The sequence below is a fragment of the Falco cherrug genome, chromosome 6 (genome assembly GCF_023634085.1).
Source record: "Falco cherrug isolate bFalChe1 chromosome 6, bFalChe1.pri, whole genome shotgun sequence".
Lineage (NCBI taxonomy): Eukaryota > Metazoa > Chordata > Aves > Falconiformes > Falconidae > Falco > Falco cherrug.
The window spans coordinates 78040482-78062386 of record NC_073702.1 but is presented as its reverse complement, the minus strand read 5'-3'; the positions used below and the strand labels follow the sequence as shown (position 1 = coordinate 78062386).

General features: G+C 40.7%; 1 protein-coding gene across 3 annotated transcripts in view; it reads left to right on the top strand.

Moving 5' to 3' along the window:
* PTCHD4 (patched domain containing 4) overlaps positions 1-21905 on the top strand; it is a 92570-nt gene that overhangs the window by 37743 nt on the left and 32922 nt on the right. The gene's annotated exons all lie outside the window — the stretch shown is intronic.

Here is a 21905-nt window from a genome sequence, read left to right as displayed (position 1 = left end):
AGAGAGGACTGGTTTAACTTTACATGACAAAACAAAGATGATATTCTTCATGATGATAAACTTAGCCTAGTACCCCTCTACTGAGCTTGGTGTATTGAGAAATGGGTGAAATTAAAAGGATTTTTTAGGTCATTGAATCCAACTTCTTGTGACTGCAAAATCTTAGTCTTAGGATATTTTAAATGTGAAGCTCAGTAGGCAAGTGTCATCTCAGCTAACTTTAACCATCTAAAATTTGGGTACCTGTTCTAAATTTTAGAGTAATTTCTCATATCATTAGGACAAGGAATCTAAAAATGTCTCTGGCAAATCAGGCCAAGGCATCATCTAACTGAATACCCTATCTCTGCTAATGCCTGGTAACAGATACGTTGGAAAGAACAGCAGGACAGGTCAAGTGCCCCATTCCTAGACTATCCCTCTGGTTCATGGAGTCACAGATAATGTCTCTGCACTTAGCAACTCCTCCAGGATTTTGCTTTTTTGCCATGTGAACTCATAGTACCCAAAAGTTCAGCTTAACTCCATGTTGTGCAAAAAGTAACCTTTTTAAGATTCTCATAATTATCATTAGTTCCACTGATGACCTTAGTTCTTGTGTAGGAAGAGAGAGTGAATGTGTCTTCCCTAGAGATCTTCCTCCTATCATTCATAATTTTATAATTGCCTCCTCCATAAGGTGATCAGGTCCTATCCATTTAATCATCTGTCATATGAAGCCATGCTATATGGGTTTGGCCATGTTAGATTCCCTTTTAATGACACCTGGAACACAAATTCTCTGAAAACTCTTTGAAAAGCTGAACCCAAATACTTATAGGAATATCAAGTTCACAGAGAGAAAAACTACTACCTTGAAGACTTTACAGTTTAGGGAAAGGTAAATCTGCTCAAAGCCATGGCACCCAGCTCATGTACAACTTTTGGTATCCAACAATGTACAGAGAAATATCAATTTCTCTCTTGGAGTTCCTTAAAAAGAAGAGGAATTTTACAGAAGAAGAGGTAAACCGACGCTGTAATCTAGAAATGTAGCTGGAAGTAAATTGTTACAGCCAAGTTAAAACTTGGTTGCCGCTGTCTAGGTAGCCAAAGGCATCAAGGAGCTTAATCACAAGGAAATTGCTCAAGTCCCTCAAAGACCTTAGATTTTGTAGCCCCTGGTTAGCTTCCATAGTCAGAAAATCCAGATTGACCCTTGCTGGCATCTGGATTGGTGTGAAGTTACTGAGCCTTACCTGACCTTTACCCACTCACCTAGATTGCTGAGGAGGGACAATTAACAATTAAAAGTATCCCTCTATTGTTCTGTGACTCTGTCAGGAATTTGGGATTTGTATTTCAAAGAGTCCTCAGAGAATTGGAATGGAACGGTACAGAACTGAACAGAACAGGATAGAGCAGAACAGAACAGAATAGAGAAAATTTTCAGTTGGAAGGGACTTACAACAATGATTGAGTCCTACTGTCTGACATCAGGGCTGACCAAAAATTAAATCATGTTATTCAGGACATTTTCCAGATCCCTCTCAAACACTGACAGGTTTGGGGCCTTGACAACCTCTCTGGTAAATTTATTTCAGAGTTGGATGAATCTCTCAGGAAAGAATTGTTTCCTAATATCCAGTCTAAATCTCTTCTGGTGCAGCTTTGAACCATTCCATCAAGTCCTATCAATGGATCCCAGGGAGAAGAGCTCAGCACCTCCCTCCCCACTTCCCCCCTCGGGAAGCTGTGGGGAGCAATGAGGTCGCCTCTCTCCTTTTCTCCAAACCAGATAAACCCAGAGTCCTCAGCCACTCCTCACAGGACACTCCTTCCAGCCCTTTCACCAGCTTCATTGCCTTCCTCTGGATACGTTCAAGTACCTTCCAGTTTTCAATTCAGGTTTCACCAAAAGTCAGCAAAATTAGACAGTTATTTCTCATACATTCATTTGAAAAAGAAATAGTCTAAAAATTATGTTATCAGTCCAAATGTAGGAAACTTTTTATTTCCTGGGAAATAGAAGTGAAAACTGTTTCTAGTTTTCATAATTTTCAAGTTCTTTATTTTCCACTCTAAAACCTCATTTTATTTTTCCTCAAGAGAAATAGAGAAAAAGGGGAAGAAAAAATTCAGGTCTGAGGAAATGAAAAAAGGAGAACATCCAGGAGTTCCTTTCGCTTTTTAAATTGTAAACATGCAGGAAAGAAAATAACATTTTAGTAGATGAAAGATTTAAGTATAAAAGTTCCAATAACTTGATCTTCTAAAACCTTTATGTTAAATATGATGGCAACAGGCATTTTAACACTCTACCTAGATCAAATATTTATCTGGAAAATAATCAGTAAATATTACCCAATAAAGTGACTTTTTAAATGTTGCAATAATTATTTCCATGACATCATAGAAAATAGGTCTTATTCAATAAACCTGGTTTTTTTTCAAATTAATTTCAGGTTTACACAAGAAAAGAAATCATGTTGGTGTAGAATACTCAGACAATCGTAATTTGATTTACTCCTGCACAACTTTGTGATTAATCCCTGTATTCATACTACATTAAATCACTGTAGCTTATATTAAATGTAATAATGAAATGTTAATTTGTAAATGCACACTCCTCTTGCTGGAAAGACATAAATAATCAGGCCAAAAAAAAATATATTCTATACTATCCAATACCTTTCCCCATGTTCTGGAGTGAAAAAGAAATCAACAGTAGTAAAATTCTCTGATAATGCGAGATTTGGCAGATAAAAATAATGAAAATTCCACCCAAGCACATCGTCTAGCAGGCTTATTTTGTCAACATGTGCTTCATCACAGTTAAGTGCTAGATTATGCATCTAGAAACAAGGATTGTATTCACTTTTGCAAGATGAGCAACTGCATCCCCTGAAAGCAAAAACAATGATATCACAGGAGATAATGCACTGAATACGAATTCCCAGTGTGCTGGTGTTAACACCGGAGGATGAAATTGCAAATGCATGTTAGAGAAAGAGTAGGAAGTTGACATCGGTTAGATGAATGACTTTAGGAAGATGTTAATTGGCATTTTGAGTAGGATTCATCTGATAAAATGTAGATGACTCTTGTGTACGCAGTATCTCTGTGGCACTGTTAAGCCCTTCCTAGACTACAAAACCAGAGTCCTTCATTGGGAGAAATACAGTGTTCATGTCGTTTTCAACAGCAGCCAGTTAGTTGTATAGGGCAGGTGGAGATGGCATAACAAGATCCAGTGTCTGGAAGCTGAAGTTAAAACCACTTCATACATACCAGAATGAAGATGGAATTCTTTTACACCGAAAGCAATTAACCACTGGGACAATTTTTCACGGCTTGATGGCTTCTGCATGACTAAAAGTTTTCAGACTAGGACTGTATTTCTTTGCTTACAAGCTATACCTCAAAAACTGTGATTTTGATGCAGAAATGATAGGTTACAATGTTTTGGCGTGTGCCTATAATAGTTTTCCCTAGTCTTAAAACCTATGAAGTTTCTGTTATGGAAGAACATATTTTTTTTCCTTCTGTCTGCATGACAATCAACTTTCATCTTCTCAGCTTTATCCCACTGTTCCTATTCTATGTCCACCTTCAGGGAACTTCATATAAATGTCTTCACTCACCAAATAGTCCTACAGAATAATCTTATGTTCATATCTGTTACATATCTTTTATTTTGCAAGACCTTCATAATAAATACATCCACCCTGTTATTTTTGCATATTACACAATAGTATTTTGTAAGACTGTCACATTACAACCATCACGTCAAAAATCCAAAATCACCTCCAAAAAACTTCCTTATTAGTACATTTTGACTAGTGTCCAAGCTCCATTGACCCATTTGATATACACAAAGGTTTTCCTTTTTTCTTCATTTGTTCCAGAACATTTCTAGCTTTTAGGTTTTTCAGAGCAGCTGTGACTCATCTGGCAAACTCTTCCAGGCCCGCATGTCTTTTTACTCACACAAATCCAACAAGTGTGAAAAATACTGGAAAGCTATTATCGTTCTCATGGTTCGCTGGCTTTTGGTCACATTTTGCTTGAACTTACCTAACAGTACGACTGTGTGAAATGTTGCATCACGAGGATTTTCTCTAATCAAGCCTTACTGCATCTCTTTGCTTAGTTTCTGTTTTCCTATTACTTAACAACACTGCTTTTCCACAAACCCACCCAGTGTTTCTACCTTGGGACTAGTATAGAGTCCCAACAGAGAGCCAGAAAAATGCTCATCTCTCTATTAAACCAAGTGTTGCCTCTCAGCATAGAGATTAATTTCACCTAGTTCCCTTATCTGGTACCTTGTTAACAGTATTCCTCTTTACACTTATCTTGCCATTTGCCTAGACATAAAAGCTCGTTTCAGTGGTTAGCAACTGCTGTACTCTATCTCCTAAGATCAGCATCATGATTAGCTCTTCACATCCCGAGTCCCTTGGCACCCCTTTGATGTCTTTCCAATACAACCTGGCAGCAATTCAGTGAAGATGGTCAGAACCGTCACACTGGTACAGTCATGAGGAGGCTGAGGAGGTTTGCTTTATGAAATCCAGTGAAGGAAGAAGTCTCACTAAGAGCTGAAATTCAAACTCTTCTTGATCCCAGTTGTAGCACAAGATTTTTAACATCCTCCCTGGTTCTGTGCTAATCACAGTCTGGATTTCACAACAGTGTAAAGCCCATATGTGGTATCTCAGATTGTAACACAGGTCAGAAATAGACTAAAAGTTTTCTCCCACTGCAGCTGTCCCTTTATGGCTTTCTTTTGGTAGCTTGCATTCCTCAGATTACTGCCGGATGCTGAATTTCCAGTATAACAGATCAAGGCAATATCCAAATCATTTGGGAACCTAGCATTTTCTGGAAATCAGAAACTGCTGCTTTACACAGTCTATGTTTAGAATTACTAGCAGAAGGGAGCAATTTTTAAGGGAAATAGAAATAAAGCAGTTATGTTGCTTTTTCCTTTTTATCCCTATTATGCCAGTTTTTTACTTCTGCTGACAGTGTCCTAGAGATATTGCTGTATCATTTCCCTGCTTCTGCAGATTCATCTAATCATACATTTTTCTTCCACTTTTTTTTGCCTCCTATACCCCTGGATTCTTGTGGTCCATGTAGTTCATCAAATGTTCTTTCTTCATCCTTTCTTCCCACAACCTTACATGCCCTTGGCTCTTCGGCATCAAACTGTGGTCTTTCTTGTTTTCTCTATTTCCAGCTACAGCATTTGATTCCTATTTGCATCAAGCATATGACATGTGACCATGAGGCTCCTCTAACCTCTTTGGACATCTCTTCCTTGGTTCCCACATAATTAGGATAGCAGTGTTTCCTCACTACCTCTTCTTAGAGTCAGTAGCCTTGTAAATCCCTCTGTGCCACCTGCATGCCGCATGCACCGATAATCCCCAGGCAAGGTGACCTTGTCGAACCATAATCCATAGTCTCCTTGTTGCCTCTTTGACTATTAAAAGAACACAGTTAACAAACACAAACACAATAATCTTCCAAGTGACAACTAAGGCTTAAGCTTACCGGCATAGAATGGCAGAGGATCCAAGCAGTGAATAAGGCTAGAAGGAGAATTTGCTTCCAGTGCCATCCCAGCAACCCTGCATACGTGCTGCCCACTCACCCACATGCTAGTTTGTAGTGTCTCCCCACACCAGCTCTCAGGATCTTGGAAAACACAGCTTCTTGTGGGGGGCTGGGAGTGGTACCATGGTGAGGAGCACTGAAGGACCCGACTAGAAGGTACTTGGCTCTCAGCATCTCGGCACCTTTTCCTACATCTTTAGAAATTAACTTATTGCTCTTCAGAAAAAGTATTGGTGAAATGAGCTAGGCTACACTGCTCATCTGCCCTTTACTTTTTGGATTTCAATGGGTGAAAATCTGCCATGGGCTGCAGTAGTTATGTTGCTAATTGCCTAAGTGGGGTCTGTTCATGCTTCTTCAGGCAGAGTCCAGCTCTTATGTGTTACTTGTCTTTAAGACCTCCATCTTCACAGAATCATAGAATGCTTTGTATTAGAGGGACCTTAAAAACCATCTAGTTCCAACCCCCCTGCCATGGGCAGGGACACCTTCCAGCAGCCCAGGTTGCTCAAAGCCCTCTCCAGCCTGGCCTTGAACACTGCCAGGGATGGGGCATCCACAGCTGCTCTGGGCACCACTCTCACAGTAAAGAATTTCTTCCTAATATCTAATCTAAATCTGCCCTCTTTCACTTTAAAGCCATTGCCCCTTGTCCTGTCAGTACAGACCCTTATAAAAAGTCCCTCTGCAGTTTTCTTGTCAGCCCCCTTTAAGTATTGAAAGGCTGCAACAAGGTCTCCCCAGAGCCTGCTCTACTGCAGGCTGAACAATCCCAGCTCTTCAGTCTGCCTTCGTAGGAGAGGCACTCATGGCCCTCCTCTGGTCTTGCTCCAACAGGTCCATGCTCTTCTTATGCTGGGGCCCCAGAGCTGAACACAGTACTCCAGGTGGGGTCTCACAAAAGCTGAGTAAAGGGGGAGAATCACCTCCCTTGACCTGCTGGCCACCCTGCTTTTGGTGCAGCCCAGGACACAATTGGCCTTTTGGGCTGCCAGCACACATTGCTGGGCCATGTTGACTTTCTCATCGACCGACACCCCCAACTCCTTCTCCTCAGGGCTGCTTCATATCCATCCTCCACCCAGCCTGTATTTGTGCTTGAACTTGCCCCAACCCACACACAGGACCCTTGAAGCTGGCCTTGCTGAACTTCATGAAGGTTGCACAGGCCCACCTCTCAAGCCTGTCAAGGTGCCTCTGGATGGCATCCCTTCCCTCCAGTGTGCCAACTGCACCACCCAGCTTGGTGTTATCAGAAAACTTGCTGAGGATGCACTCAATCCCACCATCTGCATTGCCAGCACAGGTCCCAATACCAACCTGAGGAACACCACTCATCATTGGTCTCCGCTTTGACATGGAGCCATTGACCACAACTCTTTGAGTGCGACCATTGAGCCAGTTCCTTATCCACTGAGTGGTCCATCTGTCACATCCATGTCTCTCCAGTTTAGAGACAAGGATGTTGCATGGGACAATGTCAAATGTTTTGTAAGTCCAGGTAGGTGACATCAGTTGCTCTTCCCTTATCCACCAATGCTGTAACACTGTCATAGAAAGCCACCAAATTTGTCAGGCACAAATTTGCCCTCAGTGAAGCCATGTTGGCTGTCACCAATCACCTCCTTATTTCCCATGTGCCTTAGCACAGTTTCCAGGAGGATCTGCTCCATGATCTTGCCGGGCACTGGGGTGAGACTGACTGGCCTGTAGTTCCCCAAGTCTTCCTTATTTCCCTTTTTAAAAATGGGGGCTATATTTCCCCTTTTCCAGTCCATGGGAACTTCACTGGACTGCCAAGATTTCTCAGATATGATGGACAGTGGCTTAGCAACTTCATCTGCCAGCTTCCTCAGGACCTGCAGATGCACCTCACCACGTCCCGTGGACTTGTGTACCTTCAGGTTCCTTAGATGGTCTCAAACCTGATCTTCTACAGCGAGTGTTCTTCATTCTTCCAGTCCCTGCCTTTGCCTTCTGTGACTTGGGCGGTGTGGCTGGAGCACTTGGTGGTGAAGACTGAGGTAAAAATGCTGTTGAGTACCTCAGGTTTCTACATGTCCCAGGTAACCAGGTCTCCTGTTGCCTTCTGGAGAGGGCCTACATTTTTCCTAGTCTTCTTCTTATCACTGATGTACCTATAGAAGCTTTTCTTGTTGCCCTTGACATCCCTGGCCAGATTTAATTATATCAGGGCTTTAGTTTTATAATCTGATCTCTGCCTGCTTGGAAATTTTCTCTGTATTTCTCCCAGGCTACCTATCCTTGTTCCACCCTCTGTAGGCTTCCTTTCTGTGTTTGAACTTGTCCAGGAGTTCCTTGTTCATCCATGCAGGCTTCCTGGTGGTTTTGCCCCACTTCCTCTTTGTTGGAACACGTCACTCCTGAGGTCAGAGGAGGTGATCTTGAATATTAAGCAGCTTTCTTGGGCACCTCTTCCCTCCAGGGTTTTATCCCATGGTACTGTACCAAGCCTATACCTGGAGAGACCAAAGTCCAGTATCCTGAAGTGCAGAGCAGCGAGCTTGCTGTGTGCTCTCCTCACTGCTCTAAGTATCTTGTCTGGTCACAGGCAGCCAGACGCCTACAGTCAGGACCTCCATTGACTGGAAGGAGCTCTGAGGAGATCCGTGATGCCTCTACCAGGAAAGACTTGCTGGTTTAATCCTGATATGCACAGAGAAATAAAAGCATCATGAAACAGGAGAGATCTGTGTGTCAGATACTTCCAAATACTTGACTAAGATGTTTTTGTATTTTTCTGTTAGGAAAAAAAATACTGTTGGCTTTGCAGCAAGACAAAATATGTATGTGGTGTGTTGGAGAAGGGACGTTTCTACTTTACTCTCCATCAGTCTTCCCCTTTTCCAAAACTCTCCTCAATAAATCAGTGTGGAAATGGCAGAAATCATGCCCTTTTCTCCCTGGCTTCTCATTGTCATGGCTGAATTCACAGGATGAGTCTGTCAAAGTCAATGGAATTGCCTCAGAAATTAATTTGTCTGGAATAGCTTGCACCACATGTGCTGTTGGCTTCTGCTTTTATTATTTCTGTGCTCGTAGCGTGGCCCTGTTGCGTTTGATCTATTCCAGGCCCCGAGGACCCTGCAACACAAACTCACTCTGGAGACTGAGAGAAGGGAAAACAGAAAGATTCGACCAATGTCACACAGGAGACCTGGTTTTAGAAATTTAACATGGACCTTGTGTCTTCCTTGCATGGTCTGACTTTGGACTATGCCACCCAGCTGCCAGATGTCTGTTTGGGAAGGTAGCCAGGGCTTGCCATCAGCACATGATGAGAGAAGAACAAGCCACTGAAACTACTTTCTAACTTGATCCTTGCAATTGAAATAATTTATCTCACTAGAAAGCATGTATCTGTGATAGACAGATGCAACTGAACTCAGCTGAAGTCAGGCCACAAGTTCCTTGGCTAAGGAGGAATTGCTGCAGAGGTAAATGTGCACTGCACCACTGGGGTGTAGCCGTTTGCTTCATGTTTTGCCATGAACCACCACCAAAACTCTGTCAAGAGGTCTGAGACAGCTACACTAATGCTGTATATGTCTGTGCACTCTGGGACCTCCATTCAAGTGCAGCTCAGCATTTAAGGTGAAAGAGGATAAAGAAGGGAAGCAGCTTGTTCATCTGCTGGATTGCACCCAGACATGCCCACCCGATGAGCTACAAGCAAGGATATACATATCCTCTTAGGAGAGCCATAATGATATTGGGAAGGTCAGTCTTGCGGGAAATACCTCAGACACACCAGACATTGGCTGATAAAGGAGAAAAAGAGGAAAACTCCTGCTCAATGAAAAAGTAAACAAACAAGAGTATCAGCCATGGTGCCAACAGAATTGCTACAGGCTCCAGCTTCACTGGACATGCAGCAACAGCAATGGCAAATAATTTTAATAAACCCTAGCTGATACCAGCATCCTTCTGTTCAAGCAGCTAGCTGAAGTCACAGGATAATTAACCTTGTCTGGGTTATATGACCAGCAACATCCTGAAGAGGCTTGCACTGAAAGAATATATACTGTCACATATGTGAGCAGGAAAATCATATAAAAACCTTACCAGAAATTTTGCATATGGCATTTTGCAGCTAAATATGAGCATTTATAGGAATGAAATATGCCAAGGGTGAGATATAAGGCCTGAACCTTTGTAAGCGAACACTTCTGCAGTCAGAAGTGTATCCAGTGTCACAAGCAGGATAAGGCTCAGGTACATACTTTCATGGTTACCAAAGTACTAGTATACTATATAACTAACTACGGTTATCAAAGTACTATTGATTTGGTGTTTTCCTCCTTAATATACAGTTCAGATGTGATGTGCTTTCACACCAGCGAAGATGACACTAACTTCCCAGAAAACACCACAGGCAGCTTTGCACAGCTGTTCCTGTGTTATGTAGTGATTTTATGAAAAGACTCTAATTTTTTGTCTTAGTGGCTGCCAGCCCATCTGGGATGGCAAACAGCAGCCATCGTTGCAAGACTGTCAATAAGGCTTTATCCCGTTTCATCCTCCAGCATTGTAATGTATTTAGGTAAGAAAAAGCCCCAAAATTACCACCTAAATATGGATTGAAGCCAGATTTTCTCCTTTAAACATATTTTGAGTAGATAAGAAGGTTAACACCTGGAAAATTACTGACTAAGTTTTTGATCTGAGAACTGAACCTGGAACAGAATGAGCAACCATAAGCACCTTTATGCTCTTCTGCTGGTAACACCTACTTCACAGAACCATTTAGGTTGGAAAAAACATTTAAGATCAACTTAACATTTAGGTTGGAAAAAACATTTAAGGTCAACTATTAAGCCAGGACTGCCGAGTCCACCACTAAACCATGTCCCTAAGCACCACATCTACATATTTTTTTAAACACTTCCAGGAATGGTGATTCTACCACCTCCCTGGGCAGCCTGTTGCAATGCTTGACCACCCTTTCAGCAAAGACGTTTTTCCTAAGCTCCAACCTAAACCTCCCCTGGTGCAACTTGAGGCCATTTCCTCTTGTGCTATCACTTGTAGAAAACGGAACATCTATCTAATAAGGAGAAAATGTGGGGAGAAGTCATTCAGATGAAAGGGTGTCCTTGAGTGAGTGAAGAAGTTAAAGACGAGGTTAAGGAGAGAAGAAAAAAAAGAAAAAGAAAAAAATCCACCCCAAAAGAAATAACCACACATCCTGAACCTGTTATCTATTCTGGTGAAATTTTAATGACTTAAGTTTCTTCTTTATGTTAGTTAAAATATTTTTTAATATCTTTCCATAAAAATAAATTGCTACTCTGGCAGAAGAAGAGGCATTAGTGATGTATTCTCAGGAACAGCTACTACAATTACACTGTAGTTATGGTGAGACCTAACATTGCAGTTAACTTTGGGATACTTTTCATGCCTATTTTTCACCTTACTGACAGTTCACCTACGTGATGGAGTTATGGATTATTTTTTTCCTTTCTTTCATGTTCAATAAGCATAGTCTGTGGCATAGAAGCAGTAACGAAAGCAGTTTAGCCTAAAATATAATTATACAGAAAGAACTTCAAAATTACAAAATAGTTGAAATGCTATTGCCCTCTACAAGCAGTTTTATGTCATTAAGTATACAACCACAAATGTATAACTGGCAAATTTTAAGTGATCTGATACTGTACTGGTAGATCTGGTAGGAAACTGAAGCCAGATGTCTTACAAAATATTACTGGGTCTTTCTTCATCTGGCCTATCAGCCCCATGGAAGGTCTACGCTCAAAAGCTGAGGTTCACTCATCCTTATTAGTTTTAAATAGAATATTAAAAAATACAGATTAGTATTCAGTATATATTAAAATACTCAGATGAGCAAAGAGGCCATAATTTCAGCTTTAGCTTTCTGTCCTTCCAACATACCCTTAACTCCAGTATAACTAAGAACAAGCTGAAAGTAGGAATCTTTGACTTATGAATTAAAATGTGAGCCTGATAATTAATGAATTACAATAGTAGCTTTGCTATTTTGAGCCAAATGAAATAAAGAGGCTAGGGGGATTCTTTAATAACAATAAACACTGAACTAATTCCTTTTTATGCTCTGTGATCACATACAAAAGATCTAATAAAAATAATTGCATTAGATGTCCTATTTTTGGAGAACTGCATAGCTAGTGTTTAGGAAGATTCTTATTGCTCTGATTTATCTATTAATGAAGCAAAACCTAGTTAATTACCTCATTTGCATGATATTTTGCATCCACATAGATGCTGGAATGAGCACTGGGGAAAGGTTTTGCATCAATCCATTTTTAATAAGGTAATGAAGTTGGCTGGGCTGACTGCAGATCACACCAGCAGATGTTTTTCTCCTGTTGAACAGAGAGCTTTTAAACCAAGGTATGGATCAAACAGTCTTGTGACCTGAGGAAGGTAAAACCTTTCTTCCTCCACTGCCAAGGTCCTGTTACTGTACCAGAGCTGCAATGCAGCAACCTGCTTGAGGTCCCACATCATTGTCCCATGGCCATGAGTAGAGACGGTGAGCATGATATTGGAGTTTCCTATCTTTTACCTTCTTCCCTGCTTGCTCTGCTGCACCGTTGCTCTAAGGGAGGATATAACCTTGAAAACCACCAGCCAGAACTGGGTCAGTAATATTGAGGCAGAAAGCAGCAGGTGTACTGCTGCTTTTGCCTCTGTTTTACATCACACCTTCTGTGCTCCATGGTGTTTCTTCCCACTTTTTGTCTGTCACTCCTTTGTCCCCTTGTGTTAGGATGCCTTTTTTCAACCTACCTATCCTCCTGTCAGTGTGCACGTGGTGTTTCTGCACCCATGTATCTGTCAGGAGATACTGCCTCAAGAAAAAAAAAAACAAAACCCAAAAAACTTAGACAATTTTCCCTAAGGTCTTCCCAAGCCCTGTGCAGCAGAGGATCTGATTTGCCATGTAAAGATGTATACAGAAATGCATATTCCATAACATTAGCGATTTAAAACCAAGGCATCCAGTTTAAGCCAGTCAGTTGTCCAGACTGAGCCTGAGGTGGCCAGACAGGGCAGGGATTGCTTCTTCCCATCCCAAGGTGGTAGTTGGAAATAGTTTCAAATCCCCATTGATGTTCTGCTCTCTCTTTGTTGAGAGGAGAGGGAGCCAAGGACAGCGAATTTAGATTATACACCAAACTCCACATGACTGAAGTTAGGAGAGATTAATTTAATCCTTAGGGTCTTCTGTAAAACTCCCACATGCTCCATGCAAGCACAGAAAGTTCCATTAAATGCAAAACCCATGAAACAAACTAGGTCTTAAAATGCAGACATCTGCCATTGCAGAAATGAGATTTGGCAGGAAAAAGCTTTCCAAAGAACAGTCTATAGTCTTCCAGCCTCTGCTGCTTCAAGTAGCAGCTACAACATATGAGCCATTTATTACTGAAAAGAGGGAAACCTCATCTCTGGAGATAAATTACTAGTTCTGGAGACTCAGCTACAGCATAAAAGTAACAACCAGCTTAAAAAAATATTGTCCTAATTACACTGGGTCATATATTGAAATATGATAATTTGAGTGCTGAGTCACCACAAGCACTAAGGAAAGTTTCTGCTATAAAATAAAATTGTTAAAGTCTAGGTTTTGTTTTTAAAGCCATCATTGGGAGTAAGATATATAAAAACACGTGGGCATTTGATCTAATCCATGCAATTGTGCTTGATTTTAATCCACTGTTTAATACATTTGCAGTTTTCTTAAGATTATTTACCTTGGTGTCTAAAATGACTTTTAACAACTAGCATGATATTAAAGCTCAAAGAGCAAACTGAGCAGGGCAGAAAAGCTGTGGCTATCTCTGGACCTGGCAGAGAGAGGTAGATGCTTAATAAAAAGCTCATTCTGTGTATGTTAGCTATTCAAAACTTAGGCTTACCACCTAATAAGCCGTCTTGTCTCTTCATAATTGCTGGTGACAAGCAGGTACCCTAGAAAGCGATCAAGCTCACATATTTTAACTACTTAGTACAGTGAGGTGCTTATCTCTCTCCACTGACTGTTGATGGACTCTGACAACTAGTTTAGACTGGATGCATAATCAGTCCTTCAGACCTCTAAAGCCGGTGAGATGAGTCCCACCTGTGCAGTAGTTGATCTTCCATTTGCCTCCAAATTTAAAAATGCATTGTGTTTATAGCAGGCAAAGGATGTATTTTTACATCCCTTTTACCTGACATCCTACAGCACTCCATTCAAAGCTGGGGGGAAGAGGAGGGGTGGGACTTGTTTGATCCATTGTTGAGGGGGGAGTAATGAAACCACAAATCACCAAGACACTGAAATTTCTAACTTGTTGGACAAAGATAAGTGTCATTAAAAGATAGTATCTGCCTGAAAGAGCTTGCAAAAAGTATAGTTTAGTTTAATACCAACAGAAGCCAGTAGGAATCCTATTAACTTCAATTAGTATCTGCATCAAGATAGCCATAATTCAAGGAATTGTCTGTTTATGAAAAGATTTAATATTGATGTTAAATATGAAAAATTTAAAACACTCATGAACAAGAATGTGTTCAACACATACTTAATGGCTGTGCTGAATTAAGGAGTTTTGGACAGCACCGTGAAATGATCATTCCCCTGAAACAGTGTTAGAGTGTACCAGGGATATGCCTGAATTATTTACTGTTCATGCAGACTTGCTTTTATAGTCAGTGGGGAGGAGGTGGCAGCTACAAAGGGCAATTGGCCCTTTTATGGTCTCAGGAGGATACAGGGCATCTGCTGTTCCTTTGCTGCAAAGGAGAAGACTGTCCTCAGCTTAGACATCTCACCCAGGGGTACCTGTGAGGGCAGAGAATTGCCACCTCCAGCACTAAGTGCTTGTGATGACATCCAGATCATAAACATCTGACCACATTTTCCTGTTTGGATGGAGAGAGCTTCCCTCAGTGTTTTTACCTGGACATCTTCTCTGATTTTTGGCTCTGGCATAGTGTGGGCTAGATTACCCGGTGTGCCACACTATCATTCTTCTGTGACTATGCCAAGAATAGAATGAGATGTGTTTAGCTCATGCTCATGAGAATCCTCTCATGAGATGTCATGTAAACCTGATGGTACGTAATTCATAAGAGATAAAGAGACTTCCAAACATAGGCTTTAAAAAGTATTTGGCTTCATTGAAAGATGTCCTGGTAGCCTCAGTTTCCCTTGCATTGTGCAAGGGAGGACAGATGCCAACTCATAACCCAAAGAGAAATCAGATGATAGAAGTCTCAACTCAATTCTAAGGGTAATCACCAACATTCTCTTGTTTTCTGAGTGCCTCCCTGAGCTTAGTCCAATAATTGCCTGTGGGCACCGTTGAGATTTTGATCTAAATTGCCTAGTTTCCAGAAAGACTATAAAGTAGGGCTAGATCAGGGTAAAAAAAAAAAAGGAAAGTGTAACCCAGTGGATTTTGGTATGATATTAGGTTGATAATAACACAGAAACCATAATACAACATTGGGACCCAAAGTTCTGCAGCAACATTTCCATTCTCCCCACTTTAAATTCTGATGCTCTTAAGAAGCAATATAAAAATTTCCAGTTCCAAGTATCACACAAATGTGTGTTAGAGCAAGCATAAATCAGTCTCAGTCCAGTGAAGCTTACAATTAATTGAGTTCCGCTGTTTTACCCAAATATTTTTCCCTAAGCATTTTTTTTTAGCCCTGGGTGATGCACCAATGGAGTCCATTGCTTCACACAGAACAGGCTCACAGACACAAGCACATATCAACACTGTCTGTATTTGAAGCAGGTAGCATCACTACCAGGTATTGGTGACCTCCATCTTCTAACCACAATGCAGGAAAATTATACAGAAAAAACAGGCAGTAGAACAAACTGTCGGTTCCAGAATTGAATAAGGAATCAGCTGGTAACTTAAGAAACTTACTTTCAGGAAACAGATGTATAAGAACAAAAAAAAAAGCAGAAATTTATCACTTGAATCCTCCTTTTTTTTTTTTTTTAGAATATCTTCCTCTGACATCTTAAAGTTATTCTAAAAGTCACCTCTTGGAATAATAGTCCAGGCATCCCTGAGCTTAAGCTCTGCTCAAGAGCAAAGTAACGTGATTCCTCTCTAATTGCCATAAACTTAACACACTTACTGCAGCTAGATGCCAGAAGTTCTCTAATCAGGCTGGCATTCAGTTACTTTACCCAATGAGATGAGAGAATGATCTTAAAATAGAAGTAAGTATATATTTATATGTTTGTATTTCTGAGGAGAGAATTCAAGTGTCTCTTTTCATTTGCAAAAGCCTTGCGATTTTTTCTGCAGCTGAATCCGAGGTCTGGCAAAGTAGGAAAACATGCTCTCTGGGCTGATTAAACCAAGAGAATTTCACAGCCTCAGCAGATGAGAGTCGAAGGTCTGGTACAGTATTGGTGCACACTCCACTCCCAGGAGGTGGGAGAGTATTATTTCAGGTTTGCCGAGGACTGGGGTTTTTCATGAAGGGTTGGTTTGTTGCCACATTGCATTGGTCTGTGCTAAGATTTCCTTCCTCCACGAGGAAAAGCAGCTGACACCGGCAGTTTTCATTGTAGGACAGTAACAAAAGGCACCACTGGGTTTTTCTGGTGTGACCTCCCTTCCAGGGCTGACAATAGAAATTCTTACGTTTCTGGAACCAAGTAAATAAAGCAAGAAAAGAATGAAAGACAACACTTTTGTCCTCCTCATGCTGTTACTTACCTTAACTCCACTGAATTTGGTGTAAGCCCTAGATTCATGGCTCTTGTGGAAAGTGCAGCTGGAGATTTTTTTTTTTGAGATGGTACTCCCAAGTGAGTGAAAACTTCTGAAAACTGTAGGTTGAAATCTTGTTGTTCAAGTCCACTACACTGGGTCACACAGAAGGAAAATAAGCAACAGGTGGAGGAGCAGCTGGAAGTAATATGACCATGGGGAGTCAAAACAGTCATGAGGAGGGTATAGGAGCAGGGAGAAGCCCTCAGCAGCAGGTACAGTTTCTGTAAGTTCATCAGTAATTGCAGCTCTAAGGAAACCTGGCTTTTGCCAAGGGAAGAAAAAAAACCAAAACAAAACAGAGAAGGAACATGCCTAAAGAGGAAAAGGACTAAGCCAAAGGGAAAGAGAAAGTTTAAGAACTGGCCACGTTGCTCAGACAGAGATAGAAACATCTTCTAGTGATCTGGAGGTGATGACAACCAGGAACACATGTACCAGGCTCCTCACCCACCTCATAGCTTGTAACACTGACAAATAATAACCACTTGTGTAAAGAAAAAAAACTCCAAACACTTCAGTCATCACTGTTTGGATGTTTCCCTATTTCCAGCACCTGCTGGTGCAAGCGTCTCCCCTGCAGTCCTTGGGCTGTAAGAGAGCATGCCTGAGGATGCACGACATCCTAATCATATGCTGGGAAGTTTCTTTCTTTTTTCTGTTACAAGTTCATTTCTCATTCATCTCTGCTGGCACAGCATTGCACCCTGCTCCTTCAATGATTACACAGTCCTTAAACAGAAAAGCACCTCTTAAATACTTTATCACAGCATAGGGAAAAAAGAATGTGACGTTAATTACAAGCCTGAAGTTGGTATGACCAGATATTATTCCCTCCCTACTCTTCTGATATTATTTTACTTCCTTTGCTTTATTTTTCATTTTCCTCAGCGTACATTATAGAAAAATTCTTCCTTGACTGGGCTTTGAAGACAGAAGGTTGTCAGGAACTGTCTCTGAATTAGACCACCTTCAGCTCATGGTTATGTTCCTGGAAACGCATCATGCCGTCCATTAGACACCTTTCACTGAAGCGCCCTAAGGCTCCCCCAGCTCTCTCCTAACTTCATCCAAGATGCCTGCTTGCCCAAGGCATTCTCTACAGGCAAAGGGAAGGAGGGATCTCCAGCAGGTATTTCTGATCTCAGCAATCTATCTCTTCCTGTAGCATATGAAGGCGCAGACCTCAAGTGAGATCCTTTATTGCATACATAAGTGCCAGTTATATACAATCGCTCATCCACCCAAGCTCTGCCCTGGAATACACCTACATGCAGCAAAGCACCCTTGCAGCCAGTTCACACTCCACTGAGCTGTTTACTCCCTCCATGCTCAGCTGAGGAGGTCTCTTCTTCCTTGTGGGAAGCTGTGGGAGGCTTTGGGCTCCCCTCATTGCAGACAGGTGGGCACAGAACTGATGTGCAGGTGAGCTCAGAGCACCAGATTTAGTGCTAGTGGCTTCCTCACCACATTTTAAGGCACAATCACTGCAGCCTGGCACCCAGGCAATGAACAAAGCCTTTTCTCAGGAAAGGCCCTTACATCTTCCCAGTGATTATAAGGAGCACCGGTCCAACTGACTGCTAGTGTAGGCATCTCTTTATAGGTGGGACAAAGCCAAGAAGCAGAATCTAAAACTGCATGCCATATTTCATGCAGAAGCTATACAGACATTGCACCTTCCTCATCCCTTAGACTAGTGCTGATCTAAACTGCATGAGCCTTTCTTTGAAACCATGCAATGCACGAAGTTCTTGCTTGATCTGTTTTTTTTCAACATTAGCCATCACTAGTTGTCACAGCACTATCCAAACTAGCTGGCTGCAACAAGGCTTTTACCATCACATACCAGGTTGACTTCAATGAGTAGCTCCCACACCTTGCCCTGGCACAGCCACCCACCCCCCACAAGGTTTCAAAAGTTCACCTACTGTCCGTGCTTTTTCTTCAACCTCTTCAGGCCAGTCCACCCTGCTTCTTGCATCTGCTGCATCCAGATTCTTCCTTCTCAGGGCTAATCTTCCAGCCATCCTCTCCTCATCTGGGCACTCTTCTTCTCTCAGAGCCTCTCCTACATCTGAAGTGCTTTTCCTCCCTCTGCTTCTTCCAGGTCCCTCTTCATCCATGCTCCTCTTCCCTACCCCATAGACCTATTTAACTACTTTCCAGGAACCAGCCACAGCTGCACATTATCCACATCAGCCAACCCACCTCCCCTGAAGCCAGCCCACAGCTGTATATTATCAATGCTAATTAACCTGCTTTCATTCCTCCACAGTTCTACAACTAGTTACTCCATTACTAGTCACACAATATCTGGATCTTGTCTTCCTTTTTGTTACTGGAGTCTTCTTTTCATAACAATTTTCATTGTGACTTCTTCTGTCTATGATAATAATTCCGTTGAGTTTTGCTGATGGCGTTTTTGAGAGACAGTCAGATCAAGCTGAGAGAAAACAAGTTGAAAAGAGATGATCTCCTTGACAAAGAGACAGTGCCCCCACCATGCCTGGGAAACTGAAGGTGATCTCTTATTCTTCAGTCTATCCAAAACTTTATTTGCTCTATTTTTGAATTACTGAATCTTGTGTACAACTGTGAGCAATGAAGCCGAACCCTGGGAGTCTAAAATATGAGAGTAAAAACTCATCTAAGCTTTGCAGTAGACTTCTGTGATAATTGCATCCAGCATCATTCGCTACCACCAGGGAATATTCCATGATTTATCACTTTAATCTATTTCTTTGTTGCCAGTTTTTGCCAAAAGGAAAAAAAAATCTATGGATTAGCTATTTGACTGATGACAATAGGAATACTTCCAGTTAACTTTGTAGGTTTATGTTCTCTAAGATCCTGTGGTGGATCTGGTGCTATTTATCTCCCATGGAAGAATGTATAAATGCAATGGAATATACTTTGACACATCTGGTCTTGCAAGAACCATGCTTCTGCAAAATGTCTTCCTTAGTGCAAAACTGCACAAGCCTTTGGCTGTCGTATAATCAAATAACAATATTAGTAAAGGTGCAGTCTTTTATACAGTTGAGAATATTTATGTCTTTTTTTTTTTTTTTTTTTTTTTTTTTTTTTTAATTTATGCCATACTGGATACTCTGAGGAGCCAAGCAAAACTGTCACTTTTTCTGGAATGGAAAGTGGGTTGGGACTAATCATATAATCTTAGCTGGCCTTGCAATAGGAATTAATTTCTCTCTATTTAGTACTAGTGAGAATTTGCCTCATTTTTACATTGTGTTAATTGAGGAAAGAAAATTTAAGAAAACTGGTTTGCAAAAGCATGTTACTTTCTTTAAACTTCAAGATATTGGTGTTTCTCCTAAGAATAAAGCAGGCACATAAATTTATGTTGTAATTTTATAACAGATGTCTCTAGCAGATGGCACATTTTAACGAGGTTGAAAAATCCCTATGCGCTCAAAAGAAGAACAGGGAACATAACAAATATTTCGTAAGGAAGCTAAATCTACTATATTTAAAAACCAAAGGAATACTTTTCCCAGTATATACTACAAAAATATATAGACCAGTGTAGAGAGATATATACATAGGCCAACTTATCTACTGAATGTTTTTATTTTCAGGGGTCTTTAAAGCAAAATAAACCCCAGCCATTTTATATGTGCTTGAAAATAGTTTTGGGCTCCTCTAGGATGTTTCGCATGAATGTTTTATGTCCAGTTTCCACCATAGGCATGCTTGAAGAATACTGTAGAGAATTACTAAAAATGACAGTGTATTTATATTTCCTGAGAGCTGTGACAGAAAAAAAATCACCCCTTCCTGAATTTCCTTCAGGATAACCCCACCCTCGGTGCAACTTCTTTGATGACTGGAGATTTACTTTGAATAAAATGAAGCTGAACCAATGGAGCTTATTCATACCGGAGTGAATCCAAAGTAATTTAAGAAATTTTAACATATGTACTTGGGTTTAAGACAGTATAATTGAGATGGCAATTCAGAAAAGTATTTAAGCACAGACATAACTCCATCTCTGTTCACGCTTAGCTTTAAACATGCATTTAAATCCAATCACGTCAGTACATGCCCAAGTATTTTCCTGAATGGGATGCTTTCCTGAATCACAGCCTAGAGTCTAGAGTGATGTTCACATTTTATGATGTGCAGTATATTTAGGCAATGTCACACTTCACAGGCACTGAGAAATGGGAAACTTAAAGTGGTAGAGATGTTTGAGAACAACCTTACCATTTATTATATGGACTTGGCTTGTGGCTCTGTGTTTAGGGCCGTTTTGACTTCTTTTTCTAGTAAAAAAATAATTTTAATTCTTTATTTTTTTTCCAGAGAGCTTCATTTAGTTCACTAATGTATTTTGAACTCTCAGTCAGCAGATCTAGACAGCCCTGTGAAACATGGTGAGGAAAATCTTGTAGATACATGCTGTACGGCGAACAATGTACAGGGAGTTTCAAAGCTCTGTGGAATACTTTGACAATTCAAAAATGTTAACTATTGATATAGCCACTTTTGTTTCACATCCAAACATTTACAAAGCTCTCTTGAAGCCCACACTATGCCTATTCATTTTTTCTCAGGCTCTGAACTGCAAGATTTCTAATGATTAAAAATTTCAGATCTCACCCACACATCAGTCTTCATAAAGAGTCTTTTGGGAGATTAATCTCTCTAAGAAGACCAGTCATTACAGGGAACAGGATGGGGAACTTGAGATAAAAAAATCTCTTTATATCCTGTGTATTGTCTAGCATGATTAAGTCTTTGGATACTATTTTAAAATAAGTAACGCATAATTATTAACATCAAATCACTTCTCAATATTTCTCAATAGAAAGAAGTACCTATCTTAGGTACCTGGAGGGTCTCCTTTCTCTCTCCAGTGACCACAGAGAAGTGATCACTTTGAACTAGATTTCTTTCCCTTGATCATCCAGGGAAGATGACTCCCAAACACCCTTGGTGTCTATAACGTTATCTCCACTAGGAACTGATCCATTACTGCAGTAGAGGCATCTCCATTTCCAGACGCTTCTAGATTCTCTGAGACCACAAGGCAGTAGCTGAGGAAGTGTGACATAAAGTCATGCTTCGTTATGACATTTGCAAGCCAGTTTTGGGGATTTGCATTTACATTTCCTCACTTTTTCTTTCTAAAGCATAGCTGATCAGAAAATAATTTCTTGGAAGCATTCTTAGCTGAAGAATTTCTAAATGAAAGCACATGCTTTCCCCCTGGGGTAACACTTGTTTGACAAAAGCAAAAGAAAACCATTGACTCTGCTTTTCAGCAAACACTTGTTTTTATGCAAAAAACCAACACATTTTGACTGCTAGACATCTGGTGGTTTCTAGTTATCTGGAAACAGTAAAACAATTAAGACATCCCTTGAAAAACTTAACCAAAAAATGAGCTTTCTGATAGAAAATAACTTTTTCTCACTGACTCTGATATTCTAGCCTGTTCTTTATAAGCACAGCTTCTTGAAATACTGTGCA